At 47.9% G+C, this 27,952-nt stretch overlaps 1 protein-coding gene across 1 annotated transcript in view; it reads right to left on the reverse strand.

Moving 5' to 3' along the window:
• The window catches only part of LOC121571484 (ephrin type-A receptor 7-like), a 160,592-nt gene that overhangs the window by 84,180 nt on the left and 48,460 nt on the right, over positions 1 to 27,952 (reverse strand). The gene's annotated exons all lie outside the window — the stretch shown is intronic.

Consider the following 27,952-nt stretch of genomic DNA (forward strand, 5'->3'; position numbering starts at 1 on the left):
CCCAAGACCTATAATAAAATCCTTGTTTTGGTTGAACCTGGTCTCCTTGCACTACTTGAGCAATCCCGCTGAAAGCTGTGTAGCCTCTCGTGACATCACAGATGGTGGAGAATACAGGCACGCTCAAGCGTTAATAGTGCATGTCAGAGGAGGATACCGAAGGTTTGATCACCCAGTTTTCCAAGTTGGCCGTAGGCTCCCCGCCGACTGAAATGGAGGACATATTGAAAGCCCTTGTTGCTGGCCAGCAAGCCCAGATGCAAGCAAACGTGGCTCTCTTGGAGGAGCAAAAGAAAGCCAACCTTCTGAAGGCAGAGGAATTGCAGTTGCAGAGACAGAGGGTGGTCCAAAATACCCGCCCAATAAAGGCAAGTGACTTTATATCTAAGATGGGAGCTACCGATGACATTGAGGCATACCTGCATGCATTTGAGGCCACGGCCACTAGGGAAGCCTGGCCCAAGCAACAGTGGGTTGGTCTGTTAGCCCCCTTTCTAACCGGGGAAGCGCTGAATGCTGTCCGGGACCTGGGCCCTGACCAGGTTACTGACTATGATGCCCTGAAGTCTGAGATCCTCAGCAGATATGGACTCACAAAGTTTGGTATGGCCCAGCGCTTTCACAGTTGGACCTTCCAACCAGACCAACCTCCTCGGGCGCAGATGCATGAACTTGTCCGAATCGCAAGGAAATGGCTGGATCCGCAGAGGAATACAGCAGCGGCGGTGGTGGAGGCCGTTGTGGTGGATCGTTACCTCACGCGCCCCTGCCTTATGAGGCAAAACGGTTCATCAGTCAACAGGCCTTGACCACGGCTGATCTGACCGTGGAAGCTGTGGAAAAGTACCAGGCCACAGCGGAGATGCTGAATGCTTCCCGAAAAGACCCCAGGAGTGCGGCCCCACCACAAATGAAAAGAACCCGTCCAAAGGGACCCCAAGGTCTCGAACCCAGCCACGTCAGGACTTATCCCGGCTCCAGGGGGAGCCAGAAACCAGGCGGGTCCAAGAAGAGTACACCAGGAGGGGGAAACTCGACAGTGTTACCGGTGTGGGGAGATGGGACATATCTCCTGGCAGTGTGGGAAACCAGCCGAGGAACCTATGCCCACTGCGGAGTCCTCCAGCTCAGCACCCACCCACCGTTTGCCTCGCTCTTGGGAGTCGTAGATGGCGGCCCCGATCGACCCCCACCTGCCCGGTAACTGTGAATCACCATGATGTGGAGGCCTTACTGGATTCTGGTAGCCGGGCCACCCTGGTGCGTAAGGATTTGGTGGGCCCAACGTGTCTGACCCCGGGGAAAGTCCTCCCAGTTTCCTGTGTCCATGGGGACACCAGAGAATACCCCATTACTGAACTTACAATGACCAGCACACGGGGAACCATACACACGACGGCGGGGTGGTTGATTCCCTCCCCGTCCCTGTCCTAATTGGACGAGACTGCCCAGCCTTTTACCCACTCTGGAGAGAGTCTCAGGAGAGGATAACCCGAGTACCTCGGAAACGGAGAGGCAAGACTCATCCTGGGAAGGCTCCGGTGCAATCCTCCGAGTTACTCACTCCCGCCCGGGCTCTGATAGGGATGGCAGGTGCCCAGACCGACACCGAGACTGGTCCGGATACGGGAGAAGAGAACGCAGCCCAGGAAAGTGCTCCGTTCTCCAGTGAAGAAGACGTCCCAGGCACCCAAGAGCTTCCCCCTCTCACAGGCCAGTATGGTACGGCTCAATTACAAGATCCTACTCTTGCAAATGCCTTAAGAAATGTGCAGGTATTAGAAGGTGTAGTGTTAGGTGATAAGACAACCCCTACTTACCCCCATTTCGCAGTAAACCGGGGGTTAGTATATCAGATAGTCAAGAAAAATGAGGAAGTGCATGAACAGCTCCTCGTGCCACAGCCCTATCGGGCCACAGTACTCAACCTAGCCCACACACACCCGCTAGGGGCCCACTTGGGGGTAGAGAAGACTAAGGAAAGAATCATGCAACGTTTCTTTTGGCCAGGAGTACACAAAGAGATAGAGAACTACTGCCGTAGTTGCCCTGAGTGTCAGCAGGTTGCGCCAAAGCCCACATATAGAAACCCGCTCATTCCCTTGCCCATTATCGAAACTCCTTTTGAGAGGATTGGATTAGACATAGTCGGGCCCTTACCGAAAAGTGCCAGGGGACATCAATACATTCTGGTCATTCTGGACTATGCGTCCCGGTACCCGGAGGCCATTCCGCTGAGGAAGGCTACATCCAGACAAATCGCCAAGGAGCTGTTCCGTCTCTCAACTAGTCTGGGAATCCCAAAAGAGATATTGACGGACCAAGGGACTCCATTCATGTCCAGGGTGATGAAAGAACTCTGTGCTTTACTGAAAATCAAACAGCTGAGAACCTCGGTCTACCACCCCCAGACAGATGGCCTAGCTCGAACGTTTTAACAAAACACTAAAATCCATGCTGCGGAAAGCGGTAGGGGAAGATGGGCGCAACTGGGATCAGCTGTTACCATACATATTATTTGCGGTGAGAGAGGTACCTCAGTCTTCTACTGGTTTTTCACCCTTTGAGCTCTTGCTTTCCTACAGACCCAGAGGACTGCTCGACATCGCCAAGGAGGCCTGGGAGGAGCAGCCATGCCAACAGCGGACACTGATCGACCATGTAGGGGCTATGAGGGGAGAGAATGAAGGCCATCTATCCCATGATGCGGGAACACCTGGAGGCCAGTCAGCGGCAACAGCAAGCCTCCTACAACAGATCTGCTCAACCCAGGGAGTTTAAGCCGGGGGACAGAGTGCTGGTCCTGGTGCCAACCGTTGAGTGCAAATTCCTGGCAACCTGGCAAGGACCATATGAGGTCATTGAACGCATGGGAGAAGTAAACTACAAGGTGAGGCAACCAGATAAAAGGGAAAACTGAGCAGATTTATCATGTTAACCTTTTAAAGAAGTGGCACGCCAGAGAGGCGCTGTTCAGCTCTCTACCCCCACAGAGACCCAGGAACCGGCGCGAGAAGAGGTTCAGCTGGGTCCAAATCTGTCCCCACATCAACGACAGATGGCCCTGGAACTCGTGGAGCAGAACCAGGATGTCTTCTCCTCCCTTCCCGGTCACACAGAGGTGGTCCAACATGAGATCCGCACCATGCCTGGCCGAACGGTAAACCAGCGCCCGTACCGCGTGCCAGAGGCTCGTAAAGTGGTTATACAGAAGGAGGTAAGGAAGATGCGGGAGTTGGGAGTAATCGAAGAGTCCCACAGTGCCTGGGCAAGTCCCATCGTACTAGTTCCCAAGCCAGACGGTTCAGTACGATTTTGTAATGACTATCGAAAGTTGAATGAAGTGTCTGAATTTGATGCATACCCAATGCCTCGTGTCGATGATTTAATAGACTCCTTGGGGCATGCTCGTTTCCTAACCACTCTTGATCTCACAAAAGGCTACTGGCAGGTGCCCTTGACCCCGGCGTCTAAGGAGAAGACAGCCTTTGCCACCCCCGGAGGGGCTCTACCAGTATACCCGACTTCCGTTTGGTCTCCACGGGGCACCTGCCACGCTCCAACGCCTGATGGATCGAGTCCTTGCGCCCCCACAAGAGTGCACGCAGCGGCGTATTTGGATGATGTTGTTATACAAAGTCAGGATTGGGCCAGCCACCTACCCCGGGTACAAGCGGTGCTGGATTCGCTCAGGGAAGCAGGGCTCACGGCAAACCCGAAGAAGTGCAAGGTGGCCTTCAGTGAGACAAACTACCTGGGGTACACCATTGGGCGGGGGTTGGTCAAACCACAGGAAGCCAAACTGCGGGCCATACAGGACTGGCCGCAGCCCATCAACAAGAAGCAAGTAAGGTCATTTTTGGGCCTCGCTGGCTACTATAGACGCTTTATTGCAGATTTTGCTACCATAGCTGCACCGTTGGACGGAGCTGACGACCAAACGCCACTCACGAATGGTGAAGTGGAACCCTGCGGCGGAGGCGGCTTTCCTCAACCTGAAGCGAGCACTCTGCTCCAGTCCGATCCTGGTGGCACCAGACTTCAAGAAGGAATTCATTGTCCAAGCGGATGCTTCGGAGGTGGGTCTGGGTGCTGTCCTCACCCAGGCACATGACGGTGAAGAACATCCCATTCTCTACCTAAGCAGAAAGTTACTTCCAAGAGAGAAGAACTATTCAACGGTGGAGAAAGAATGTCTGGCTGTAGTCTGGGCCCTAGAGTCCCTCGGTTCTATCTCCTGGGCCGACGTTTCATGGTGGTATCTGATCACGCCCTCTGCAGTGGATGGCCAAGAACAAGGAATCAAACAGTAGAGTAACCAGATGGTTTTTGAGCTTGCAACCGTTTAACTTTTCTGTTGTCCACAGGGCTGGCAAGCACCACGGCAATGCGGACGCCCTCTCCCGGCGTGATGCCTTCTTCGCTGCCTTTACCCCGACGAGGACGTCGGTCCCGAGGAGGGGGATGTGTGATGTCACGAGAGGCTGTGTCCTGGAGGGACGTTACATCCCCCTGAGATGGCTGCAAACCCAGACAGCTATGGCTCCATCTGCTGGTATGGTCGGGAACTCCAACCCTCTATGGCCAATCTTCCCACGCAGCTGAAACCAATCAGGAGGTGATGAGCTGAAGGTTTGTGAAAGGGAAGAGACATAGTCTCCAACCTGGGCTCTCTGGAGGACAAGAGTGCTGCACGTCCACTTCCATGAGGAATATAAGGATTTGGAGATACTTACCTTTGGGAAATACTCACCTTTGGATATATGCACCTGTGGACATACGTGAGAGACATTTGGAAGGACTTTTTGCTGGGTTGGCCACTAGCTGCAACGTGGACTACAGTAAGGCTGGGGAAAAGTTATCTGAGCGAGTGAGAATTATGATTTTGGATGTGGAAGAGACATCCCTGAACTGTTAACCCTTAAAGAGCCACAAGAGAACAGAATTTTGTTATATTTTCGTTAATTTCCCAAGACCTATAATAAAATCCTTGTTTTGGTTGAACCTGGTCTCCTTGCACTACTTGAGCAATCCCGCTGAAAGCTGTGTAGCCTCTCGTGACATCACAATATCCACAGTAAAATGAGTCCTATATCGACATAACCTGAAAGGCCGCTCAGCAAGGAAGAAGCCACTGCTCCAAAACCGCCATAGAAAAGCCAGACTACGGTTTGCAACTGCACATGGGGACAAAGATCATACTTTTTGGAGAAATGTCCTCTGGTCTGATGAAACAAAAATAGAACTGTTTGGCCATAATGACCATTGTTATGTTTGGAGGATAAAGGGGAAGGCTTGCAAGCCGAAGAACACCATCCCAACCGTGAAGCACGGGGGTGGCAGCATCATGCTGTGGGGGTGCTTTGCTGCAGGAGGGACTGGTGCACTTCACAAAATAGATGGCATCATGAGGAAGGAAAATTATGTGGATATATTGAAGCAACATCTCAAGACATCAGTCAGGAAGTTAAAGCTGTGATACAATATGTTTTTTAAAGCTAAACTTGCTTTTTGCCTGAGTGACCTCTGGTGGCAGTGCATTCCACGATGGCATGGCTCTATACATAACTGAGTGACGCATTAAATCTGTTTTTGGTTTGGGCACAGTGAAGAAACCCATAGTGGCATGTCTGGTGGGGTATGTACAGTGCATTCAGAAAGCATTCAGACCCCTTGACTTTTTCCACATTTTGTTGCGTTACAGCCTTATTATGAAATTGATTAAATTGTTTTTTTCCTTCATCAATCTACACACAATAACCATCATTAATTTTCTTTGTCCATAACAGTCATTATGGACAAAGCACGAAAAGGTTTGTAGTTCGTGTAAAAACGGAAATATCACATTTACATAAATATTCAGACCCTTTACTCAGTACTTTGTTGAAGCACCTTTGGCAGCGATTACAGCCTCGAGTCTTCTTGGGTATGATGCTACAAGCTTGGCACAGCTGTATTTGGGGAGTTTCTCCCATTCTTCTCTGCAGATCCTCTCAAGCTCTGTCAGGTTTGATGGGGAGCATCGCTGCACAGCTATTTTCAGGTCTCTCCAGAGATGTTGGATCAGGTTCAAGTCCGGGCTCTGGCTGGGCCCTCAAGGACATTCAGAGACTTGTCCCGAAGCTACTCCTGCATTGTCTTGGCTGTGTGCTTAGGGTCGTTGTCCTGTTGGAAGGTGAACCTTCGCCCCAGTCTGAGGTCCTGAGCGCTCTGGAGCAGGTTTTCATCAAGGATCTCTCTGTACTTTGCTCTATTCATCTTTCCCTCAATCCTGACTAGTCTCCCAGTCCCTGCCGCTGAAAAACATCCCCACAGCATGATGCTGCCACCACCATGCATCACCATAGGGATGGTGCCAGGTTTTTTCCAGACGTGACGTGGCATTCAGGCCAAAGAGTTCAATCTTGGTTTCATCAGACCAGAAAATCTTGTTTCTCATGGTCAGAGTCCTTTAGGTGCCTTTTGGCAAACACCAAGCGGGCTGTCATGTGCCTTTTACTGAGGAGTGGCTTTCGTCTGGCCGCTCTACCATAAAGGCCTGATTGGTGGAGTGCTGCAGAGATGGTTGTTCGTGTTCTTGGTCACCTCCCTGACCAAGGCCCTTCTCCCCCGATTGCTCAGATTGGCTGGGCGGCCAGCTCTAGGAAGAGTCTTAGTGGTTCCAAACTTCTTCCATTTAAGAATGATTGAGGCCACTGTGTTCTTGGGGACCTTCAATGCTGAAGACATTTTTTGGTATCCTTCCCCAGATCTGTGCCTCGACAAAATCCTGTGTTGGAGCTCTACGGACAACTCCTTCGACCTCATGGCTTGGTTTTTGCTTTGACATGCACTGTCAACTGTGGCACCTTATATAGACAGGTGTGTGCCTTTCCAAATCATGTCCAATCAATTGAATATACCACAGGTGGACTCCAATCAAGTTGTAGAAACATCAAGGATGATTAACGGAAACAGGATGCACCTGAGCTCAATTTCGAGTCTCATAGCAAAGGGTCTGAATACTTATGTAAATAAGGCGTTTCTGTTTTTTTCTTTTTAATAAATTTGCCAAAATTTCTTAGAGACCTGTTTTCACTTTGTCATTATGGGGTATTGTGTGTAGATTGATGTGGATTTTTAAAATCCATTTTTAGAATAAAGCTGTAACGTAACAAAATGTGGAAAAAGGGAAGGGGTCTGAATACTTTCCAAATGCACTGTATGTCTGTTTGAAGTGCATGCAAATCGATTATACAAGTGGTTAGGCATTTTCAACACACAAATGTTTCTTAAAAAGACTAGAAGAGACAGTCAATTTCTCCTCAACCATGAAAGACTATCATGCTTGTTGTTGATATTAGTTCTGTGTGTGCAGTTAAGGGCAAGGCGTGCTGCGAGGTAGAGGGGGAAGGTAAAAGGGGAGGGGAAGTAGAGGGCGGTAGAGGGGGGAAATGGGAAGTGAGGAGGACACGAGTCCTGGAGAGCCCTGCTGCTGAGAAATTGCTTTTTAAAAGAGCAGAGTGTGAGGGGAGAGAGAGAGAAAGCGAGGGAAAGAGAAAGAGTCTTTGGAGGCATGATAGGAGCCATTTCCTGTTGTGAGCATCTGAGTACTCTGCTTGTAAACGTTGTGAAAAGCAATTTGACGCCGACATCAACAGTTTGCTTCAGTTCAGCTCTCGAACGCTACCTGAAGCATGAGTCATTCTCGACTACCTCCTTCACCAAGGTAATATGCCTATATGAAGACGCATACAGCAAACAGCTTTTACAAGATGTTTCTTGTAGTATGAATGTAGTTTGTCAGTAACCACAAACAGCATATTTATTTGTTTGTGTGTGTGTTTGTTACTGTTCTATGCACAAAAGGAAATGCTAGATCCTGACAAAGAAGCCCCTCAGACATGTTGAACTCATCCCTCCATCCTGGGCTGAAACCCTCTCAGTCTTTTATTCCTCCCTCCCTCCATCCCTTTTAACCCCCTCCATCCAGTGATAAGGAGTAATAACAGTAGGAGGCCCAGAGAGAGAGCGAGAGAGAGACCTTACATGGGCCTGAGGTCTGGAGCTGGGAGAGAGTGAGGGGCGGAAGGAGAGAGAGAGGGACGGAGAGAGAGGGGAGGAGGAGGGAGGGTTTGGAGAGGTTGGTTTGGACAGGAGCAGCTGGGTACTTGTCCCTCTCAATGGGAAAAACTCCAATCTGACAGATAGAGCTCCCATAGCGAGAGCGAGAGAAAGACGGGGGGAGAGAGAGGAAGACTGTGCTGAAAACACACACACACCTACAGAGGCACGCACACATAGAGAGTGAAAGTGTGCATCCTAATGTGAATGTACATCCCTGTTAGCCCTGTCACCCAGGCAGAATGAGAAGGCAACACACACAACCTTTAGGGAGAGGCAGAGATCACAGTGAGACGGTCTCTGTGTTGCTACTGGCTCTTTCTCCTCCTGGTGACCTGGATGTGTCCATCTACAATCATTGATTGCCTGTTCCTAAGGCTGGAGTTTGACGGCACTGCTGCATTCTGGGACACGGGCAGAAGACGCACACACAGAATGTAAATGCACGTGCAGGCACACGCGACCGAGGCACGCATTCACTCACGCAGCTGCTACTCCTCGCCTTCTCCCGTTCCCAATGTCCTCCAGTGGTGTGTGAGGGGCAGTGTGACAAAGCTGCTGTGTGTGTGCATGTCGGATGGAGAGAGAGAGAGAGAGAGAGAGAGAGAGAGAGAGAGAGAGAGAGAGAGAGAGAGAGAGAGAGAGAGAGAGAGAGAGAGAGAGAGAGAGAGAGAGAGAGAGAGAGAGAGAGAGAGAGAGAGAGAGAGAGAGAGAGAGAGAGAGAGAGAAGTGTGTGTGTGTGTGTGTGTTCTGGTCTGCTGCCCTCCAGACAAATGAACAGGGGAGAGAGGGAACAGGCCATCTCCTCTGTCAGATAACCCTGTCTGTCTCTCTGCCTGATCGTTCTTATGTCTAGAGAGAGGATTTAACCAGGGCTACAGGCCACCAGGACCACACCAGGAGGGAGGGAGTGAGGGAGGAGAGGATATGGGAGGGGTGGTTGAGGTGGCATGGGAGGAGGGGAAAGGTAGGAGGCCAGTGCATGGCAAACCACCAGGGATCAAAGAACGAGAGAGAGAGACAGAGAGAGCGCGAGAGAGTGAGAGAGAGAGCGTGCAAGGAGGAAGAAATACTACTTCATACAGGGTGACCAGTATACAATACAGTTATTATATGCCAAAAGAACTGCACAAGCACACACTCAGACTGCAGAAACACTACTCCACATAGCAAGGGTCTTCAGCATGCGTCAGAGCAGTCCGATATAGACAGACCAGACGCGTCACAGTGAGTGAGACGAGTTGAGACGAGTCAATCTGTTCACAGGCTTCAGTGCAGAGGCAGTCTGGTTTATTCCCAGTGCTTCTGCCTCTGCATTGCTTGCTCTTTGGGGTTTTAGGCTGGGTTCTGTAAACCACTTTGTGACAACTGCTGATGTAAAAAGGGTTTATAAAATACATTTGATTTGAAATTTGACCACACAACTCTAGTCTAGAATCAGACCCATAATATACAGAGTAGGACTCAAGTAGCCTGGTCCCAGATCTGTTTCTGCTACAGTGCGTTCGGAAAGCTTTCAGACCCCTTCACTTTTTCCACATTTTGTTACATTACAGCCTTATTCTAAAATGGATTAAAACACATTTTTCTCATCAATCTACACACAATACCCCATAATGACAAAGCAAAAACAGGTTTAAAAATGTCTTATTTACATAAGTATTCAGACCCTTTGCTATGAGACTCGAAATTGAGCTCAGGTGCATCCTGTTTCCATTGATCATCCTTGAGATGTTTGTACAGATTGATTAGAGTCCACCTGTGGTAAATTCAATTGATTGGACATGATTTGGAAAGGCACACACCTGTCTATATAAGGTCCCACAGTTGACAGTGCATATCAGAGCAAAAACCAAGCCATGAGGTCGAAGGAATTGTCCATAGAGCTCCGAGACAGGCTTGTGTCGAGGCACAGATCTGGGGAAGGGTACCAAAGCATTTCTGCAGCTTTGAAGGTCCCCAAGAACACAGTGGCCTCCATCATTCTTAAATGGAAGAAGTTTGGAACCACCAAGACTAGAGCTGGCCGCCTGGCCAAACTGAGCAATCGGAGGAGAAGTGTCTTGGTCAGGGTGGTGACCAAGAACCCGATGGTCACTCTGACAGGGCTCCAGAGTTCCTCTGTGGAGATGGGAGAACCTTCCAGAAGCACAATCATCTCTGCAGCACTCCACCAATCAGGCCTTTATGGTAGAGTGGCCAGGCGGAAGCCACTCCTCAGTAAAAGGCACGACAGCCCGCTTGGAGTTTGCCAAAACGCACCATGAAAAACAAGATTCTCCGGTCTGATGAAACCAAGATTGAACTCTTTGGCCTGAATGCCAAGCGTCACGTCTGGAGGAAACCTGGCACCATCCCTACGGTGAAGCATTGTGGTTGCAGCATCATGCTGTGGGGATGTTTTTCAGCGGCAGGGACTGGGGGACTAGTCAGGATTGAGGGTAAGATAAACGGAGCAAAGTACAGAGAGATCCTTGATGAAAACCTGCTCCAGAGTGCTCAGGATCTCAGACTGGGGCGAAGGTTCACCTTCCAACAGGACAACAACCCTAAGCACACAGCCAAGACAACGCAGGAGAGGCTTCGGGACAAGTCTCTGAATGTCCTTGAGTGGCCCAGCCAGAGCCCGGACTTGAACCCGATCGAACATCTCTGGAGACACCTGAAAATAGCTGTGCAGCGACACTCCCCATCCAACCTGACAGAGCTTGAGAGGATCTGCAGAGAAGAATGGGAGAAACTCCCCATACAAGCTTGTAGCGTCATACCCAAGAAGACTCAAGGCAGTAATTGTTGCCAAAGGTGCTTCAACAAAGTACTGAGTAAAGGGTCTGAATACTTATGTAAATGTGATATTTCCGTTTTTTATTTTAAAACATCTGCAAAAATGTCTAAAAACCTGTTTTTGCTTCGTCATTATGGGGTATTGTGTGTAGATTGATGAGGAAAAAAGTCAAGGGGTCTGAATAATTTCCGAATGCACTGTATATAGCTAGGAGTTAGTAAAACAGCATAAACAGATCTGGGACCAGGCTAGGATTCTACTGATAATGCCATACCTGCATACATGCAGCAAGGAATCTGATCAAATCAATGTTCAGTTCAATTTAATTTTGTATAGCACTGTAAAAGCTAAATGAATCCAAAAGAGGGGTTGGTTTAAATGCGGAAGACACATTTCAGTTGAATGCATTCAGTTGTACAACTGACAAGGTATCCCCTTTTCCCTTTCCTCTCCCTATTCTGCAGGCGCCACAGCATGCTGACTGTGTGTGTACTTGTGTTAGTGCTTTTTTTAGTTCAGAAACCCTGTTAGGGAGTTTGATTGACTCTGAACTGAGATGAAGTGAACATGGTTAATGTTCGAAGGTCTATATTGCTGTGGGCTTTCTTCTGTGAGGGGGTACAGGCGCTCTGCATTAGAGGTTGACACGGGAATCCCGCGGGTCTTGCAACAACGGCTCAGCCGCGCCACACAAGCTCACAGAACGGGACCGCAGAAGCGCGTAAAAATCATCTGTCCTCGGTTGCAACACTCACTACAGAGTTCCAAACTGTCTCTGGAAGCAACGTTAGCACAAGAACTGTTTGTTTGGAGCTTATGAAATGGGTTTCCATGGCTGAGCAGCCGCTCACAAGCCTAAGATCACCATGCGCAATGCCAAGCTTCGGCTGGAGTGGTGTAAAGCTCGTCACCATTGGACTCTGGAGCAGTGGAAATGATTCTTGTTCTCTGGAGTGATGAATCGCGCTTCACCATCAGGCAGTCCGACGGACGAATCTGGGTTTGGCGGATGCCAGGAGAACGCTACCTGCCCCAATGCATAGTGCCAACTGTAAAGTTTGGTGGAGGAGGAATAATGGTCTGGGGCTGTTTTTCATGGTTCGGGCTAGGCCCCTTATTTCTAGTGATGAGAAAACTTAACGCTACAGCATACGATGACATTCTAGATGATTCAGTGCTTCCAACTTTGTGGCAACAGTTTGGGGAAGGCCCTTTCCTGTTTCAGCATGACAATGCCCCCGTGCACAAGGCGAGGTCCATACACAAATGGTTTGTTGAGATCGGTGTGGAAGAACTTGACTGGCCTGCACAGAGCCCTGACCTCAACCCCATCGAACACCTTTGGGATGAATTGGAACGCCGACAGCGAGCCAGGCCTAATCGCCCAACATCAGTGCCCGACCTCACTAATGCTCGTGGATGAATGGAAGCAAGTCTCCGCAGCAATGTTCCAACATCTAGTAGAAAGCCTTCCCAGAAGAGTGGAGGCTGTTATAGCAGCAAAGGGGGGACCAACTCCATATTAATGCCCATGATTTTGGAATGATATGTTTGACGAGCAGATGTCCACATACTTTTGGTCATGTAGTGTATGTAATGTGTGGAGCAATTAAAACAATTATAAACTGTGTGTAGGCCTAATATTGTAATTTCACCCTTCCCTACCCCTTCTGTCGGCTCACTCTCGCGCCTCGCTCCTGTTGTAGCCGCACTACTTTACCTCAGATGCACTCGCAGACATACACAATTACACATGTCCATATCCACGAGTTCATCCGACTCTGGGTAAATTGAAGGGCTGCCCAAAATCTCGGAATGTGGTTGTTATCAGCTGTGTGTGCAAGCAACTGTCATGTGAGCGCTGAGCAGCAGCCAAAAGGAGCAGTTGCTATGGCTACTCAAACGTAGAGTGGGGGACAGACGAGCAGCTAACGGAGGCAGTTATTTTCGATTGATGCGTGTAAAAATGAGCACGGGACAAGAGGGATTTTTATCAGGACAGGAACGTTTCCCAACGGTTGCTGGATCAGGACTGTACGGGAAAAAATGTTGAGTCCTCTACCCCATGTAGCCTGTAGAAAAACATGGCACGCAAAACCCAAATATATATATATATAGTAGGCCTAAAATGCTGGGTTAGGCATTCACTTTTATTTAGTTGGTCTTTCAAAAACCTTATAAATTCACCTAAAAACCAAAGCCCTTTCCTACACCCTTGCACTCATTATGTATGCACACACACAAAATCTAACATTTCTATGAGTGAGAATCAATTTACACTATCATTCCTTTTTTCTTATTTTTTTTGCATTTCTTAAAACAAACATTCCACACCTGAAGTGAAGCCGCTCCAACCAAAGTCTCCCTGGCTGCCCCCCCCACACTACAATTCTTACAGTACCATAACCACCCCTCAAACATTCCTCATGATTAACCTACACACACTGACTGCATGTTATATGATCTCTGGGTGTTCCTTGATCGTTCACCTGAGCATTTAAACAATGATTCACTTCAGTGGTGCATTCAATGAGGGAAAGAGAGAAAGAGAGAGAGACACACGTGCCCTTGAAGATGGCCGCCCCCTCACCCCTGAAGAGCCATGCGACATGCTTCGCATACCTAGTCACTTAACGTGCCACATAAAAAACCCTACGTAACATACACATGGTGGTTATAAATGTTTATAACCATCACAATTGTCCTGGGTGTCATCACGACAGCTTGATATTGATGAGGGCGATTTCGGTGGGTGATAAAATGCATGGCTGATTCACAATAAAAGCATTCAAATGTGCATGGAGGATAAGGTAGTTATTGTTGGGGTATCTTTTGCATTTGGTTAGCAGGGTTGAGGTCAAATGGCCTTTCTTGAGCAATAAAGTAAGGACATGATCTGAAATGGGATTGACGATTTGGTCTAATAGTCTTGTGTGAGCGTTCCCATTACATGATATGCAGGTCAATTCATTCCTTAAATCAACTGTTTAAATCAACTATATTACTAAAACTCACATTGACTTCCAAATAACTCAATAATAAATGGCATTTAGCAGACGCTTTTATCCAATGGGACTTACAGTCATGGCTGCATACATTTTACGTATGGGGGGTCCTGGGAATCAAAGCCTCTATCCATGCTCTACCGACTGAGCTACAGAGGACCACAACCGCAACCTCACCAACACCTACTAGAGGTAAATTACTTTTTTATTACTTCATATACAGTAGTTTGGTAAAATACTCAACTGTGTAGAACTGGAAGGCTTCTGATGGCTACAAACCTTTGAGTCTAGGAAATGTGTTGTGTTACAGCCTGAATTCAAAATTGATTTATTTCTTCACCCATTTACACACAATGCCCCATAATGACAAAGTGAAAACATGTTTTTAGAAAGACTCATCGCTGCCAAAGGTATTTCTATAAAGTATTGACTCAGGGGTGTGAATACTTATGTAAATGAGATATTTCTGTATTTCATTTTTAATAAATTTGCAAACATTTCTAAAAACACGTTTTCACTGTCATTATGGGGTATTGTGTGTAGATGGGTAAAATAATAATAATTGTGGAATAATAGTTCATAAATAGAGTGTGTAACATACAAGTCATGCGCGTGAGTTAATGCAGTCTGCCTGAGGTTGTGTTCATGGTTAGGGTCTTGGGGGAGCCAAGTATTCGGGGGGAAATTCCTCCATGGGGAAATGGGGACCTATTCCCATTAGCCCAGATGAGAATCATGCAGGAGAGAACCCTCTGATCACATACACACACACGCACTTTTTGATCAGACACGCACGTGTGTTAGTACACATACACGGATGAATTAAGCCCTCCTGTAGCTCAGTTGGTAGAGCATGGCGCTTGCAACGCCAGGGTTGTGGGTTCGATTCCCACGGGGGGCCAGTATGAAAAATGTATGCACTCACTAACTGTAAGTCGCTCTGGATAAGAGCATCTGCTAAATGACTAAAATGTAAAATGTAAATTAAACATGCAACACACTGGGGGGATTGGAGGGAGACTCATAAATTTGTGATAGCACAGGACTTGGCAACCAAAGACAGCAACCAAAGACACAAGATATGGCAAAAGTCACTAGAGAGAAGGATGAGAGAAAATAAGGAGCAATGAGTGTGAGATGGATACAAATGGAGGGGTCTACCTACTCATTCTTCTCTTCCACCCTCTCCAACTCCTCCTCTTTTCTTAAACACATTGGACAAATTGACGCAGCTTCCAGTGCAGTCTAGTCAAATTTGGTCACCAAGCTTCCTGCCATCCAGGACCTCTATACCAGGCGGTGTCAGAGGAAGGCCCTAAAAATTGTCAAAAACTCCAGCCACCCTAGTCATAGACTGTTCTCTCTGCTACCGCATGGCAAGCGGTACCGGAGCGCCAAGTCTAGGTCCAAAAGGCTTCTTAACAGCTTCTACACCCAAGCCATAAGACTCCTGAACAGCTAATCATGGCTACCCGGACTATTTGCATTGTCCCCCACCCCCCCACCCCACCCCCCTCTTTTACGCTGCTGCTACTCTGTTAATTATTTATGCATAGTCACTTTAATTCTACCTACATGTACATTTGACCTCAATTACCTCGACTAACCGGTGCCCCCGCACATTGACTCTGTACCGGTACCTCCTGTATATAGCCTCCCTACTGTTATTTTATTTTACTGCTGCTCTTTATTTTTTTCTTAAAAACTGCATTGTTGGTTAAGGGCTTGTAAGTAAGCATTTCACTGTAAGGTCTACACACCTGTTGTATTTGGCGCATGTGGCAAATCAAATGTGATTTTATTTGTGTGTGTGTTTGGTGGTGGGGAGAGAGGGGCAAGGGTCATCCAAGATGTCTTCAATCTGCAGGGAGTGTCTAGTAATGAGGACAGAATGGGGCCTACAGCTGTGGAATAACCACACACACACACGCACACACACGCACACGCACACACGCACACAGTCTGTGTGCTGTGGGGCCTGCAGAATGACAAAGTGACAAATGTGTCTAAGGGGAGAAGCTGAGCCTTCTGCATCTGTAGGCTAGTAAGTGTATGTGTCTTTCTGTGCCTGTTTGTCATCCATTTGAGAGACACATCTTCTCTGACAGACTATCCCAGCACGCTGAGTGTTCTCTCTTATTGATTTCTCACTTTGTTTGTTGTTGTTTGTTCCTCTAACCATGGTGAGCGTTATAGGGGGCCCTTTTGGAGTCAAAGACTCAAGAAGTTGGAAGAAAAGAGAGGGGTAAAAGGAGGGGGTTTTGCCACCGGGGGTTATTTGGTTTCTCATGCTGAGGGTATTGACTGACCCAATGGGAAGTATGTTCACACACACACACACACACACACACACCTGCCCATGCATCTAGTGCCCATGCTCTAATTGGCATTATCCTCCAGAAGGGCAGCAATGCTGGCACACACACTATGGAGCTAGTTATGGCTGGGAAGGACAGGGGCATGGGCGAGAGCCAGACAGGGAGGAGAGGGGATATTGATCAAGGATAAGGGAGGAGAGATATTAGCAGGGATAACAGCTGTGAAACAAGGGTGGTCCCTATAAGGAACAGTTCTCGTGAGGACAAATAGAAGACAATACAAGAGGACACACTAGGGGAATAGAGAGAGGACAAGGGGCGTAATCCCCCCATGTAGAGTTTAATGGTTAAGCCCAGCGGTCGAAAGGCGATGGCAGGAGGGCTGAGGATGGATCGATCTAATCCCTCAGTCGGGGGGGTGGGGGGGGTGGAAAGTTTAACTTTGAGAAGAAGAATGGCTGAAGGGTGGAAAAGAGTGGGGGAAAGTAGAGAGAGGGAGAACTGTCGGAAAAAGCAACGATGAGTGGTATCAGCAATAATTAGTGTTTATCCCTGTAGTGCCCTGTGTGTGTGTGTGTGTTCATACCATGCTATATGTTTGCCCAGAGTGCAAGTCAACCTTTAAAAGTGCAGAGTCACCCAGCATGCACCCGACAGACTTCACAACCAATGGGAGAGAGTGACGACATAAACAAACACAATACACAGTATACATCAAATTCAATCACTCACATAACCTAATAAGGGCATTAGTAACATACGGACATAAACCTGTATAATCATATTCTGCATAATAATATTATTCTGTTCCCCATCACATAAGAGGAAGGTTTGTCTGGCTCGCTGTCCATTCAACCCCCCCACCCTCTCTCCCCACGGGTCTAAATCACATCAGTGCCGAGCGGAGGAGAGTAGAGAGAGAAATCCCTTCTTTCCGATTAGGAGGCAGACACACAGACCAGTGGATTTAAATAAAGATCACCTTCCCCATGGGGTACCCACCCGCTCATCCCCAAACTGGGATGAGGGACAGAAGCTGTGTGTGTGTGCGCGTGCCAGAGAGAGCGGGAGAGACATCTCTCCGCTGTCATACAGTTTCTGTGTGTGTGTGTGTAGTATATATGTGGGTGCATATGTCGTGTGTGTATGTGTCTCAGAGATAACTGCTTTAAAAAAGTCATCTGCATCAGAGCATCTCTCCAGGAATAAAAAATGTGATTTTGGAGTTGGTGGGTTGCAGAGTCGTCACATACACACACACACTCGTCGTCTGATATGTAAATGGTGACACCTGAAGGTCAGTGGTAGGGCCGCCTCCTAGTGTAATGCATTCTGGGATGGCGAAAATTTACAGTTTGTTCTCTGAGCCGCCCTTATCGGAGGTGTCGCAGGTAATTCATTTCCTACACAAACTCTGAATAATTTTAAATGAGCAGCCAGAAAACACCATGCAAACAAACACACAAAAGTTGAAACGCATTGTTCTTTATGTATTTGTAGCACTATACGGCAAATCGTTTGCTCTGTTTATTTGGGCCTATTGGCGTGTAATCTGCAAGTACAGTACAGAGCATGTGTCCTAGTTTGCCCATAAAAATTGTGTTTGTCCATTATTTTTTATTTGCCCCCTTTTGTCTTTCAAATTATTTCAACATTTCCAAAGTGTGCCTATTCATCTACTACTGCATCTTATTCGCTCTATTTTAATAAAACCTTTAACTTTCTCTGCCACTACAAAAATGGTCTCCCCTAGCAAGGGGAGTCTCCAAAATCCATCCCTTTTGCCATACAAGCTGTGCTGCTCTCTTTGCGCGTAAACAGCCTTGTTTTTTCCCTTGGCGTTGTGTAAAGCTTTCAGTGGCTGGTGATTCTGCTGCAGTGATGTGGCAAGTGATGTTGCTGGCTCAGAAAAGCTATGTGTGTTAATATTTGATGGGGCAATATCCTTGTTTAACAGAGCTGGAGTGTCCTTGCTCTGCAGAGGTTTGACTTTGTGACGAGGAGAGCAGGAAAATGGGGTAGTGCTGACAAATACAACGACGTACGACGGTGACTCATTCACTTTAATTACTGTAGGGCCCAGAGTTTTTCCTCTGCATGTGACCTGACCGAGACAAACTCCAGGTCTTAGAAAAATCCCATTCCCTAGTTAGTATAGGCTATAAGTATGGCCTGGAACTTCCTGGGCAGGTCAAAATTGGAAGGAAGAATTCTGGGCCCTGACTTGAATTGACAACACTACACCGGTACCATCACTGGTGGGGCTGAGTGTAGTCTATGAATACCTAACGACCACCGTGGTGCATCTTGGGAACTGAGGGCGGTAAACCAAAACATACCACCATATCGGCACCAGATGGTAAACGGGTCTTATCCTGGCCGGGAATGTTATCGCATCACGACAAGAGAAGAAACCACGTACGGTGCAAAAGTGTTTATGCTTGGGAACAGGGGATAACTTAGAGGAGAGAGAGCTTGAGAGAGAGAGAGAGAGAGAGAGAGAGAGAGAGAGAGAGAGAGAGAGAGAGAGAGAGAGAGAGCGAGAGAGAAGTGTTGCTGTGCTCCTCAGCCGGGTCCTACGCCGGCCCATGATTCATTGCAAATGAAATGTCACCCTGGTAGGCTGTAATGCGGGGCGGCCCGCTCCCCTGCTGCGTAATTGAATTTTACAGTCGTATAAGCAACAGTCAGTGAGGAGTGTGTGTGTGTGTTATTAATGCTGGTGTTTATGAGCGGAGGCCTCTGATGCGCCATCAGAGAGAGTGTAGATGACCCAGGGGGACAGTAGCAGAAACACACAGACGGGTTGGTACGGCAGAGATGTCACCTACAAGCGACTGTACTGACGGTCACACACACACGGCCTTCACATACTCACACACAGCAGCCCACTGTGCCCTTCCCACCTACACTGACTGAAACTAATAGAACACATCCACATGAGGGTCCATGGCAAAAATGAAAACACGAAGCAGACCGAACTCTTTGGTCCATTTAAAACCTGCTGTATATAAAATATTGTGTGCTATAACTTGGAAAATAAATCAATGTGACTGGATGACAACAACGATGTTTGTTTCCAACATTAGGGCTGTTTTCCAAAAGATGTTAAATTTGCGTCGAGTTTTGTTTCCTTGCCATGATACTAACGACTATCGCAATACTGGTATCGTCCAGGCCCTAATACACACACATTCACACACCACCTTAGATCACATTACCATTAAAATAACTGAATTACTCATAAACACAAACAACCATCCATACTCTGGACCCATATAAATGAGGCAATAACCATGGTCTATAATGATCCAACAGCCGGCTCATATCCCATCACAGGTGGCGTGTGGATGGGGAACTGTGTCCCTCCAGGCAGCCCTGGGGACAGTCTACAGACCCTAACTAACCCCTCCAGAGGACATCACCCCGCTCCCAGTTATCCCCTCCCCCAGGGACGGACAGTCTGTCCCCACAAACCACCCACCACATCTGAAGTCCCTAATACAACCCACCGTCCCTAAGGTCCTTATAAACCATCCCTAAGGTCCCCACAAACAACAAATCCACCCTGGGGCTTTTATCTCAAAGGGACTCCACCGTCAGCATCTAAAGCTGGGATAGGCTGCCCAGTCACCACAGGGATGGCTGTTCTGGGGTCAGTTTTATCCCCCAGGGTGTGTGTGTGTGTGTGAGACTGTGTGTGTGTGTGTGTGTTAGGGGGGCATAAATAAGTCTCATGGGAGCATTCAACACTTTTATCACCAGTTACAGCTCAGCAGCTTACCAGCATGGCCGCGCGGTCTGTCTGTCTGGCTGTCTGCCTGCTGCCTCGTAAAACCACCGGGGATTTATACGCCACGCTATAGCGTGGTGTAGAATGATGACACTGGACGGAGAGAGAGGGGGGCTGGTGTTTTAGAGCTGGATGGGCAGTGGTGTGTGTGTGTGTGTGTGTGTGTGTGTCTGTCTGTTAGAGGAGGGTGGGCTATTGGAACAGTAAATAAAGTGAAAGCATGCCTGTCAGGGCACTATGTGTTGGGACTGTAAATGTCTACAGTCATGTCTGTCGTCAGTGTAAGTGCGTGTGGATTTACGGTGGTAACAGAGAATCAATGGTCAAGTGTGTGTAAATGAATGTGTTTGACAGGCACATGCTACTCTGGTTAGAGGTCTGTGAGTCCTTGTGTTTGTCAAACTGAAATGACAAACCGAGTTCATCACTGTGTGTGTCGTGTGGGTGCATGTCCCTGGCACAGCATGAGCGACAGCGTGTTTCCGACTCTCCCCGCTGACTATGACCTTCCCTCCGAGCAGGGGGTACTTTCTCTATCTCTTTCTCCCCCCCTCTATACTTTATCTCTCTCAGTTTCTCTGAGGGACACTGGGGGTTCTTGATCTTGGGAGAGGAGGGTTGAGTTCATGAACACTCCATCCATTCATCACCCCCAGCCAGGAACACACTACATACAGTCAAGGACAAGAGGGCAGCAAGAAGGAACTGGGGTGTGAGTGTCTGTGTGTGTGTGTGTGTGTGTGTGTGTGTGTGTGTGTGTGTGTAATTCATCTCTGTACTGTATGTGTGCGTTTCATCCCTGTGTGTGTGTGTGTAAACATGGGAACAGTTCACTGCGCAGAGCAACCCATTCCCAGCTCCACTGAGGCACTCCCCCGCTCCAATATGATGAATGATACCAAGTGGAAATAACTAATTCAACAGTAGATTTACATTGTAATGAGCAGAGCCTCCACAACAGTGAACAGAGATGAACAAACAAAGAATGGGTGTCATATATTTGCATGTGAGAGTGTGTGGGCCTGTTACCAATGCTCTGCTGAGCCATCGGAGAGAGAATATGCGTTTGAGCATGTAGACACATGTGGGTGCGTATGTCGCATGTGTTTTCCTGGGTGTGTATGTGTCTCAGAGATAACTGCATTATACAAGTCATCTGCATCAGAGCATCTCTCCAGGAATTTAAAATTAGATTTTGGAGTTGTTGGGTTGCAGAGTCGTCACACACACACACACACACACACACACACACACACATACACACACACTTGACTTACCCCATTCCCTCTCGAGGCTAGCTGAATCAGACTGTATGTGAGATTAGGCGGCTAGGAGGCCAGGGGCTTTGATGGGACATTGATAGTGTACACTCTGTAGGGAGGGAAGAGACATTTAACCCCCCTCCTGGCTGTGTATGCCCCCCCTAGCCCCCTGAGGGAGGTGATCTTCTGGGACCGGCTGCTGACTGGAGTCAACACTAGACATAGGGGGCACCAGGGGAAGGAGAGGGGGAGAAGAGGGAAAATGGAGGGGGCGGGGGGTTAAAAGGAGTGGTAGTGGCAAAGAGAGCGGGGGAAGACAGGAGAAGGAAGTGGTAGAGAGGAAAGAAAGAGGAGCAAGCGATATGAAAGAGAAAGCAGGGTAAAAGAGAGAGAACGACAAGAGGGAGAGAAGAGAGGAGAAAGACTTGAGCAGAGGGGGTTTCTCTAGTCTAGTCCATCACATTGGTAGTATAGCACATAGGGTGTTCATGGTCTCGCTTTCCTCCCTCCCCTCTACCTTCCTCCCTCTCCATTTCGCTCTCCCTCCCCCTCCCCCTCTCCGTTTCTCAGTGTGACAGTCGACCCACATTAACCCTAGGGCTCGGCAGGAGCTCCTTATACCACACTGACCTGGAAATGTCACTGATAACATTCCCCTCAGGGTGTCAATCATGACACACAAACCGCTGCATACTGTGTGTGTGTGTGTGTGTGTGTGTGCCAGGCTATAGGTGACAAAGAGACAGAAACAGATATAGTGAGTTAAGGACCGCTTGTGCATGTGAGTCAGTGTGGGAGTAAGCCAGAGTCTGTGCACGCATATGTGCCATTGTGTTTGTGCGTATGTGTATGTGTGAGTCTGTGCCATATTTTTGTACGTGTGCGAGTCGTCCATCTGTATGTGTGTGTGAGTGAATGTGTGTGTGTCATAATGTGTGTGTACACATAGGAGTGACGCAGGTGTCTGTGGAAATGTCATCCATTTTCTTTGGGGGGAAGAGGGTTAGAAATGACAACAAAATGAGGCGTCAGAGCGCTGCCAAGGCAAGCTGGCAGAGCAGCCTTCCTACACAGTGAGGGGGCTGGGAGAGAAAACCCACTGCAGCCTAGCAGAGCTGTGAATACAGAGACCCAGACGCAGTCTGGCGCACACACATACACATACACACACACAGAGATACAGTTGAAGTCGGAGGTTTACATACACTTAGGTTGGAGTCATTAAAACTTGTTTTTCAACCACTTCACAAAGTTCTTGTTAACAAACTATAGTTTTGGCAAGTCGGTTAGGACATCTACTTTGTGCATGACACAAGTATTTTTCCAACAATTGTTTATAGACAGATTATTTCACTTATAATTCACTGTACCACAATTCCAGTGGGTCAGAAGTTTACATACACCAAATTGACTGTGCCTTTAAACAGCTTGGAAAATTCCAGAAAATGATGTCATGGCTTTAGAAGCTTCTGATAGGCTAATTGACATCATGAGTCAATTGGAGGTGTACCTGTGGATGTATTTCAAGGCCTACCTTCAAACTCAGTGCCTCTTTGCTTGACATCATGGGAAATACAAAAAAAATCAGCCAAGGCCTCAGGAAAAATAATTGTAGACCTCCACAAGTCTGGTTCATCCTTGGGAGCAATTTCCAAATGCCTGAAGGTACCACGTTCATCTGTACAAACAATAGTACGCAAGTATAAACACCATGGGACCACGCAGTCCTCATACCGCTCAGGAAGGAGACGCGTTCTGTCTCCTAGAGATGAACGTACTTTGGTGCGAAAAGTGCAAATCAATCCCAGAACAAAGTCCTGACCTCAATCCTATAGAACATTTGTGGGCAGAACTGGAAAAACCTGTGCGAGCAAGGAGGCCTACAAACCTGACTCAGTTACACCAGCTCTGTCAGGAGGAATGGGCCAAAATTCACCCAACTTATTGTGGGAAGCTTGTGGAAGGCTACCTGAAATGTTTGACCCAAGTTAAACAATTTAAAGGCAATACTACCAAATACTAATTGAGTGTATGTATACTTCTGACCCACTGGGAATGTGATGAAAGAAATAAAAGCTGAAATAAATCACTCTCTCTACTATCATTCTGACATTTCACATTCTTAAAATAAAGTGGTGATCCTAACTGACCTAAGACAGGGAATTGTTACTTGGATTAAATGTCAGGAATTGTGAAAAACTGAGTTTAAATGTATTTGGCTAAGGTGTATGTAAACTTCCGACTTCAACTGTACATTATGCACACACATGCACACACTCACAAAACACACAGGCACACATTCCCACACACATAGTACGCACAAACACATGCATACAAACACTCCATCTCAATACTGCTGCTCTCTACTGGTGGCTACTTCGAAGCAGGGGAGTGCCAGGTTAGCACAATGGGATTGATTTAACACAGACAGGCCACAGCTGTTATGAGTTATATCCAATCTGATTCTAGACCAGTGTTAACCAACTGATATTGTTGATTCAGGACACAGCTAAGGTGACTCTGGGTCAGTTAGTAGACATCCTCAGCTCACTTGTCGCTGCGGTGCGTGGAAGGGTTGTGTGTGATGTGTGTGAGAGGTGTGTGTGTGTTGGACCGACATCTCTCAGAACAACGTGTTCAAAGAGTCATGACACAGAACACGCAATGCTGGCACACACAAACGCACACACACACATGCGCACACAGGCAAAGCAGTCCGGACATTTATCTAGTGATTGAATGTATCAAACACCTGGGTCATCTCTTTCCATTAAAATCATTTCAGTTCAACGTGGAGCTAAACTTTAAACTGTTGCAGTGCAATGAACGTTCTTCATACAATATATTATAGGCATTGTTCTGATCATTATTGAAATGGAACATGTAAATATGTCATAAATCATGAGATAAATGTTTAATTTATGAGACAGTGTACGAAACATTAGGACAGACTGACCAGGTGAATCCAGGTGAAAGCTATGATCCCTTATTGATGTCACTTGTTAAATCATCTTCAATCAGTGTAGATGAAGGGGAGGAGAAAGGTTAAAGAATGATTTTTAAGCCTTGAGACAATTGAGACATGGATTGCGTATGTGTGCCATTCAGAGGGTGAATGGGCAAGACAAAAACTGTAAGTGCCTGTAAACGCGGTATCGTAGTCAGTGCCAGGCGCAACGGATTGAGTGTGTCAAGAACTGCAACGCTGCTGGGTTTTTTACGCTCAACAGTTTCCCGTGTGTATCAAGAACGGTCCACCACCCGAAGGACATCCAGCCAACTTGACACAACCGTGGGAAGCATTGAAGTCAACATGGGCCAGCATCCCTGTGGAATGCTTTCAACACCTTGTAGAGTCCATACCCCAATCAATTGAGGCTGTTCTGAGGGCCAAAGGGGGTACAACTCAATATTAGGAAGGTGTTCCTATTGTTTTATACACTCAGTGTACATAGTATCATATATTCCCGAGGAGAATAACAGTGATTTGTTATAGTGGTAGGGATGTATTAATAATTTAATAGTATAGGCCATTTAGTAGATGCTTTTATCCAAAGTGACTTACAGTCATGCATGCATACATTTTATGTACAGGTGGTCCTGGGAATCAAACCCGCTATCCTGGCTTTGCAAGCACCTTGCTCTACAAACTGAGCTACAGAGGATGTCACATAAGGTGACATGTAAAAGAGCTTTAACTTGGATCAGAGTAACCTTCTCCATCTTTAATTCCTTAATGCAACTATTCTTAATTCATGAGCTACTCAGAGGGAACAGGGGGACTTTCTGTGGTGGTACATCTGTGGGACGGAAGAACAAAGGCATTTCCCGCTCCTCTCCCTCTTCCGCCATTAACTTTTATCTTTCCCACTCCCGCCTCTCTCTCACTCCTCTACTTCCCTGGTTCCAAGCCCCTTTGTTCTCGCCCGATCCCTTCTTCATATCCCCTTCTCTCCTTCCGTGTTCCTTTCTTCCTTCCTCTCCTTCCTTCCCTTCCTCTCACTCTTCTTCCTCCCGGGTGAAGGAAGGCAAAGGAGGGCGGAAGGTGAAACCTTGGTTGTGCCACCTGCCAAGCCATTTGAAGGCCCTCTGTGTGTGTGTGCGTTCGTGCGCGTGTTAGCGGCGGGCCGTATTCAAGGCCTGGCTAAATAAATACATCAGATGCTGGACTAAAAAGCGTGGGTTTGTCTTTCTCCCGACAGAGTGTGAATTATTGAAACAGAGCGCAGAGACAGTGAACATTAGTGGGCGTGAGGTAGGGAGGGAAGGAGGCTCCACCCGCCTCCGACTTCCAACAGATGGGCTAGGGTGGCATCATGCCAGGGGAAGCCCAGAGAGAGAGAAAATGCGAGGGGGTTGGGAAAAAGCGAGAGAAAGATGGAGAAAGAGGTGGAGGGAGAGCAGAGAAAGTGCCCAAGAGAGCGAGAGAGGTAAAGAGAGGACAAGTAGGAGGGAGAGCGACAGAGGGCCAGAGCTAACGAACATACGACCACTCACCAGTGCCGGACCACAATGGTGTCTCTGGCCTCCCAAAATCTACGCCCGTTAACCTGACTCACCCGGTCTCACCCTGCAATACAGGCCCAACAGAGGAAACAGGAGAGAGGAGGAGGAAAGAGGGAAAGAGAAGGAGGAAAGAAGGTGGGGCTAAGAGTGAAGAGAGAGTGGGACCAGTGGATAGGAAAGAGGGGATGTGAGAGAGGCACTAGGAGAGGCGGGTCAGGGAAGAGGAGAGAGAGAAACCCAAGGGGGAGGACGAAGGAGGTGTGGGGGGAAGACTAGGAGAGAGGGTCTCTGTAACCCAGAGGTGTTTGAGGAAGTCAGCAGTACAGTAGACATGAAGTGTGTAAGTAAATAGGCCTCAAGCTGTACAGCAGAGTAAAGGACAAAGAGATCATGAGAAGAGGAGCTGCATCAGGCACTGTCTGTAATTATATAGAAGTAAGTACCTAGCCTTAATTAAAAACAGGAAAACCACAAGAGAGCACACACACACATACACTTGCGTGCCGAGGCAGACTGACGGGCGAGGGAGGGTCTACAGAAAGAGAGAGGGAAGCTTAGACAGATGGCTTCCCTGGAGACCAGCTCTACTGTCCTTCTCATCACAATGCATCATTCCCTCCTTCCCCCATACACCCAACACAGACAAAGGAAACAAGGTGTGTGTGTGGGGGTGCGTGTGTCATGTCCTCATAAGTCCTTCCCTCACGCACGTAAAACTCACTAAAACACACGCACAATTGAACACACGAAACTCACTAAAACCCCTCTCTCTTTCTCTCGCTCTTTCTGTACCCCCACGCACACGCACACACCTAATCACCGATGGGCAGCTCTAGCTAGTGTATCAGCTCTGTGTCTGAGTGAGCACTCTGCTAGGCTCCACAGAATACAGTCTCTCTCTTCACACCCCATCAGTACCTCTTCAGCACTCTACTCAATACTACGGAGTGGCTCAAACACACCAGGACACGCAATTACTCCCACATGTAAATAAGAGATACCGGAGGACACGTGAGCATGTACTCAAACACACTGTCGAAACATTTAAAAAACACAGTAGTAAGCAAAAAAAAAGCCTTGTAAAGAAGCCCACTCTGTCATATAGAATGTCTTTATCTAGAAACACCTCCCCCCCACACACATGTCTAGAGTGTGTGTGTGTGTATGCCAGTGCGTGTGGATTCCCAGCCTAATTCCTCAGTTTAGTGGAGCATTACGGCTGATCAATAGTGCTGGTGCTAGGGGGCCTGTGGGAGTGGGGAGTGCTGGGGCAGTGCTGGCTCTGCATATTCATGCCATTAACACTGAATAGAGTAGTACTCCACTGGGGCTGCCGCTGATGGGGACTGACAAGGCCAATCGCCCACTACAGTCCCAACGAGGCTAGAGCTCTCGCTCTACCACTATGCTATTCCCTCTCTCTCTCTCTCGCCCTCTCGATCTGTCTCTTTCTCTCAGTTTCTGTCTGTACTGCTAGCCTCTCTCACCTCCCCTATTACTCACTCTATCCCCCCCAGTCACTTTCTTTCTTGCTCTACCTGCTCTCTCCCATTCTCTTAACACAAAACTCCCTGTAAAACACCCACACCCACAAATAATACACAACTTCTCGGAACAGGCATTAAGTTCACACAGTCACAACCAATCATATATTCTACCAGGAAAATCCAAGCCAGTCAACCGTGAGCCAGTCCTTCATGCTCGCTCAGTCCCTCTCGCCCTCTCAGTCCCTCTCGCCCTCTCAGTCCCTCTCGCCCTCTCAGTCCCTCTCTCTCAGTCTCTCCCTCTCAGTCTCTCTCCCTCTCAGTCTCTCTCTCTCTCTCAGTCTCTCTCTCTCTCTCTCTCAGTCTCTCTCTCTCTCTCAGTCTCTCTCTCTCTCTCAGTCTCTCTGTCTCTCTCTCAGTCTCTCTGTCTCTCTCTCAGTCTCTCTCTCTCAGTCTCTCTCTCTCAGTCTCTCTCTCTCAGTCTCTCTCTCTCAGTCTCTCTCTCTGTCTCTCTCTCTCTGTCTCTCTCTGTCTCTCTCTCTCTGTCTCTCTCTCTCTGTCTCTCTCTCTGTCTCTCTCGCTTTCTCTGTCTCTCTTTCTCAGTCTCTCTCTCTCTCTCTCTGTCTCTCTCTCTGTCTCTCTCGCTTTCTCAGTCTCTCTCTCGCTCTCTCAGTCTCTCTCTCTCGCTCTCTCAGT

The sequence above is a fragment of the Coregonus clupeaformis genome, chromosome 8 (assembly GCF_020615455.1).
Source record: "Coregonus clupeaformis isolate EN_2021a chromosome 8, ASM2061545v1, whole genome shotgun sequence".
NCBI classification, from domain to species: Eukaryota; Metazoa; Chordata; class Actinopteri; order Salmoniformes; family Salmonidae; genus Coregonus; species Coregonus clupeaformis.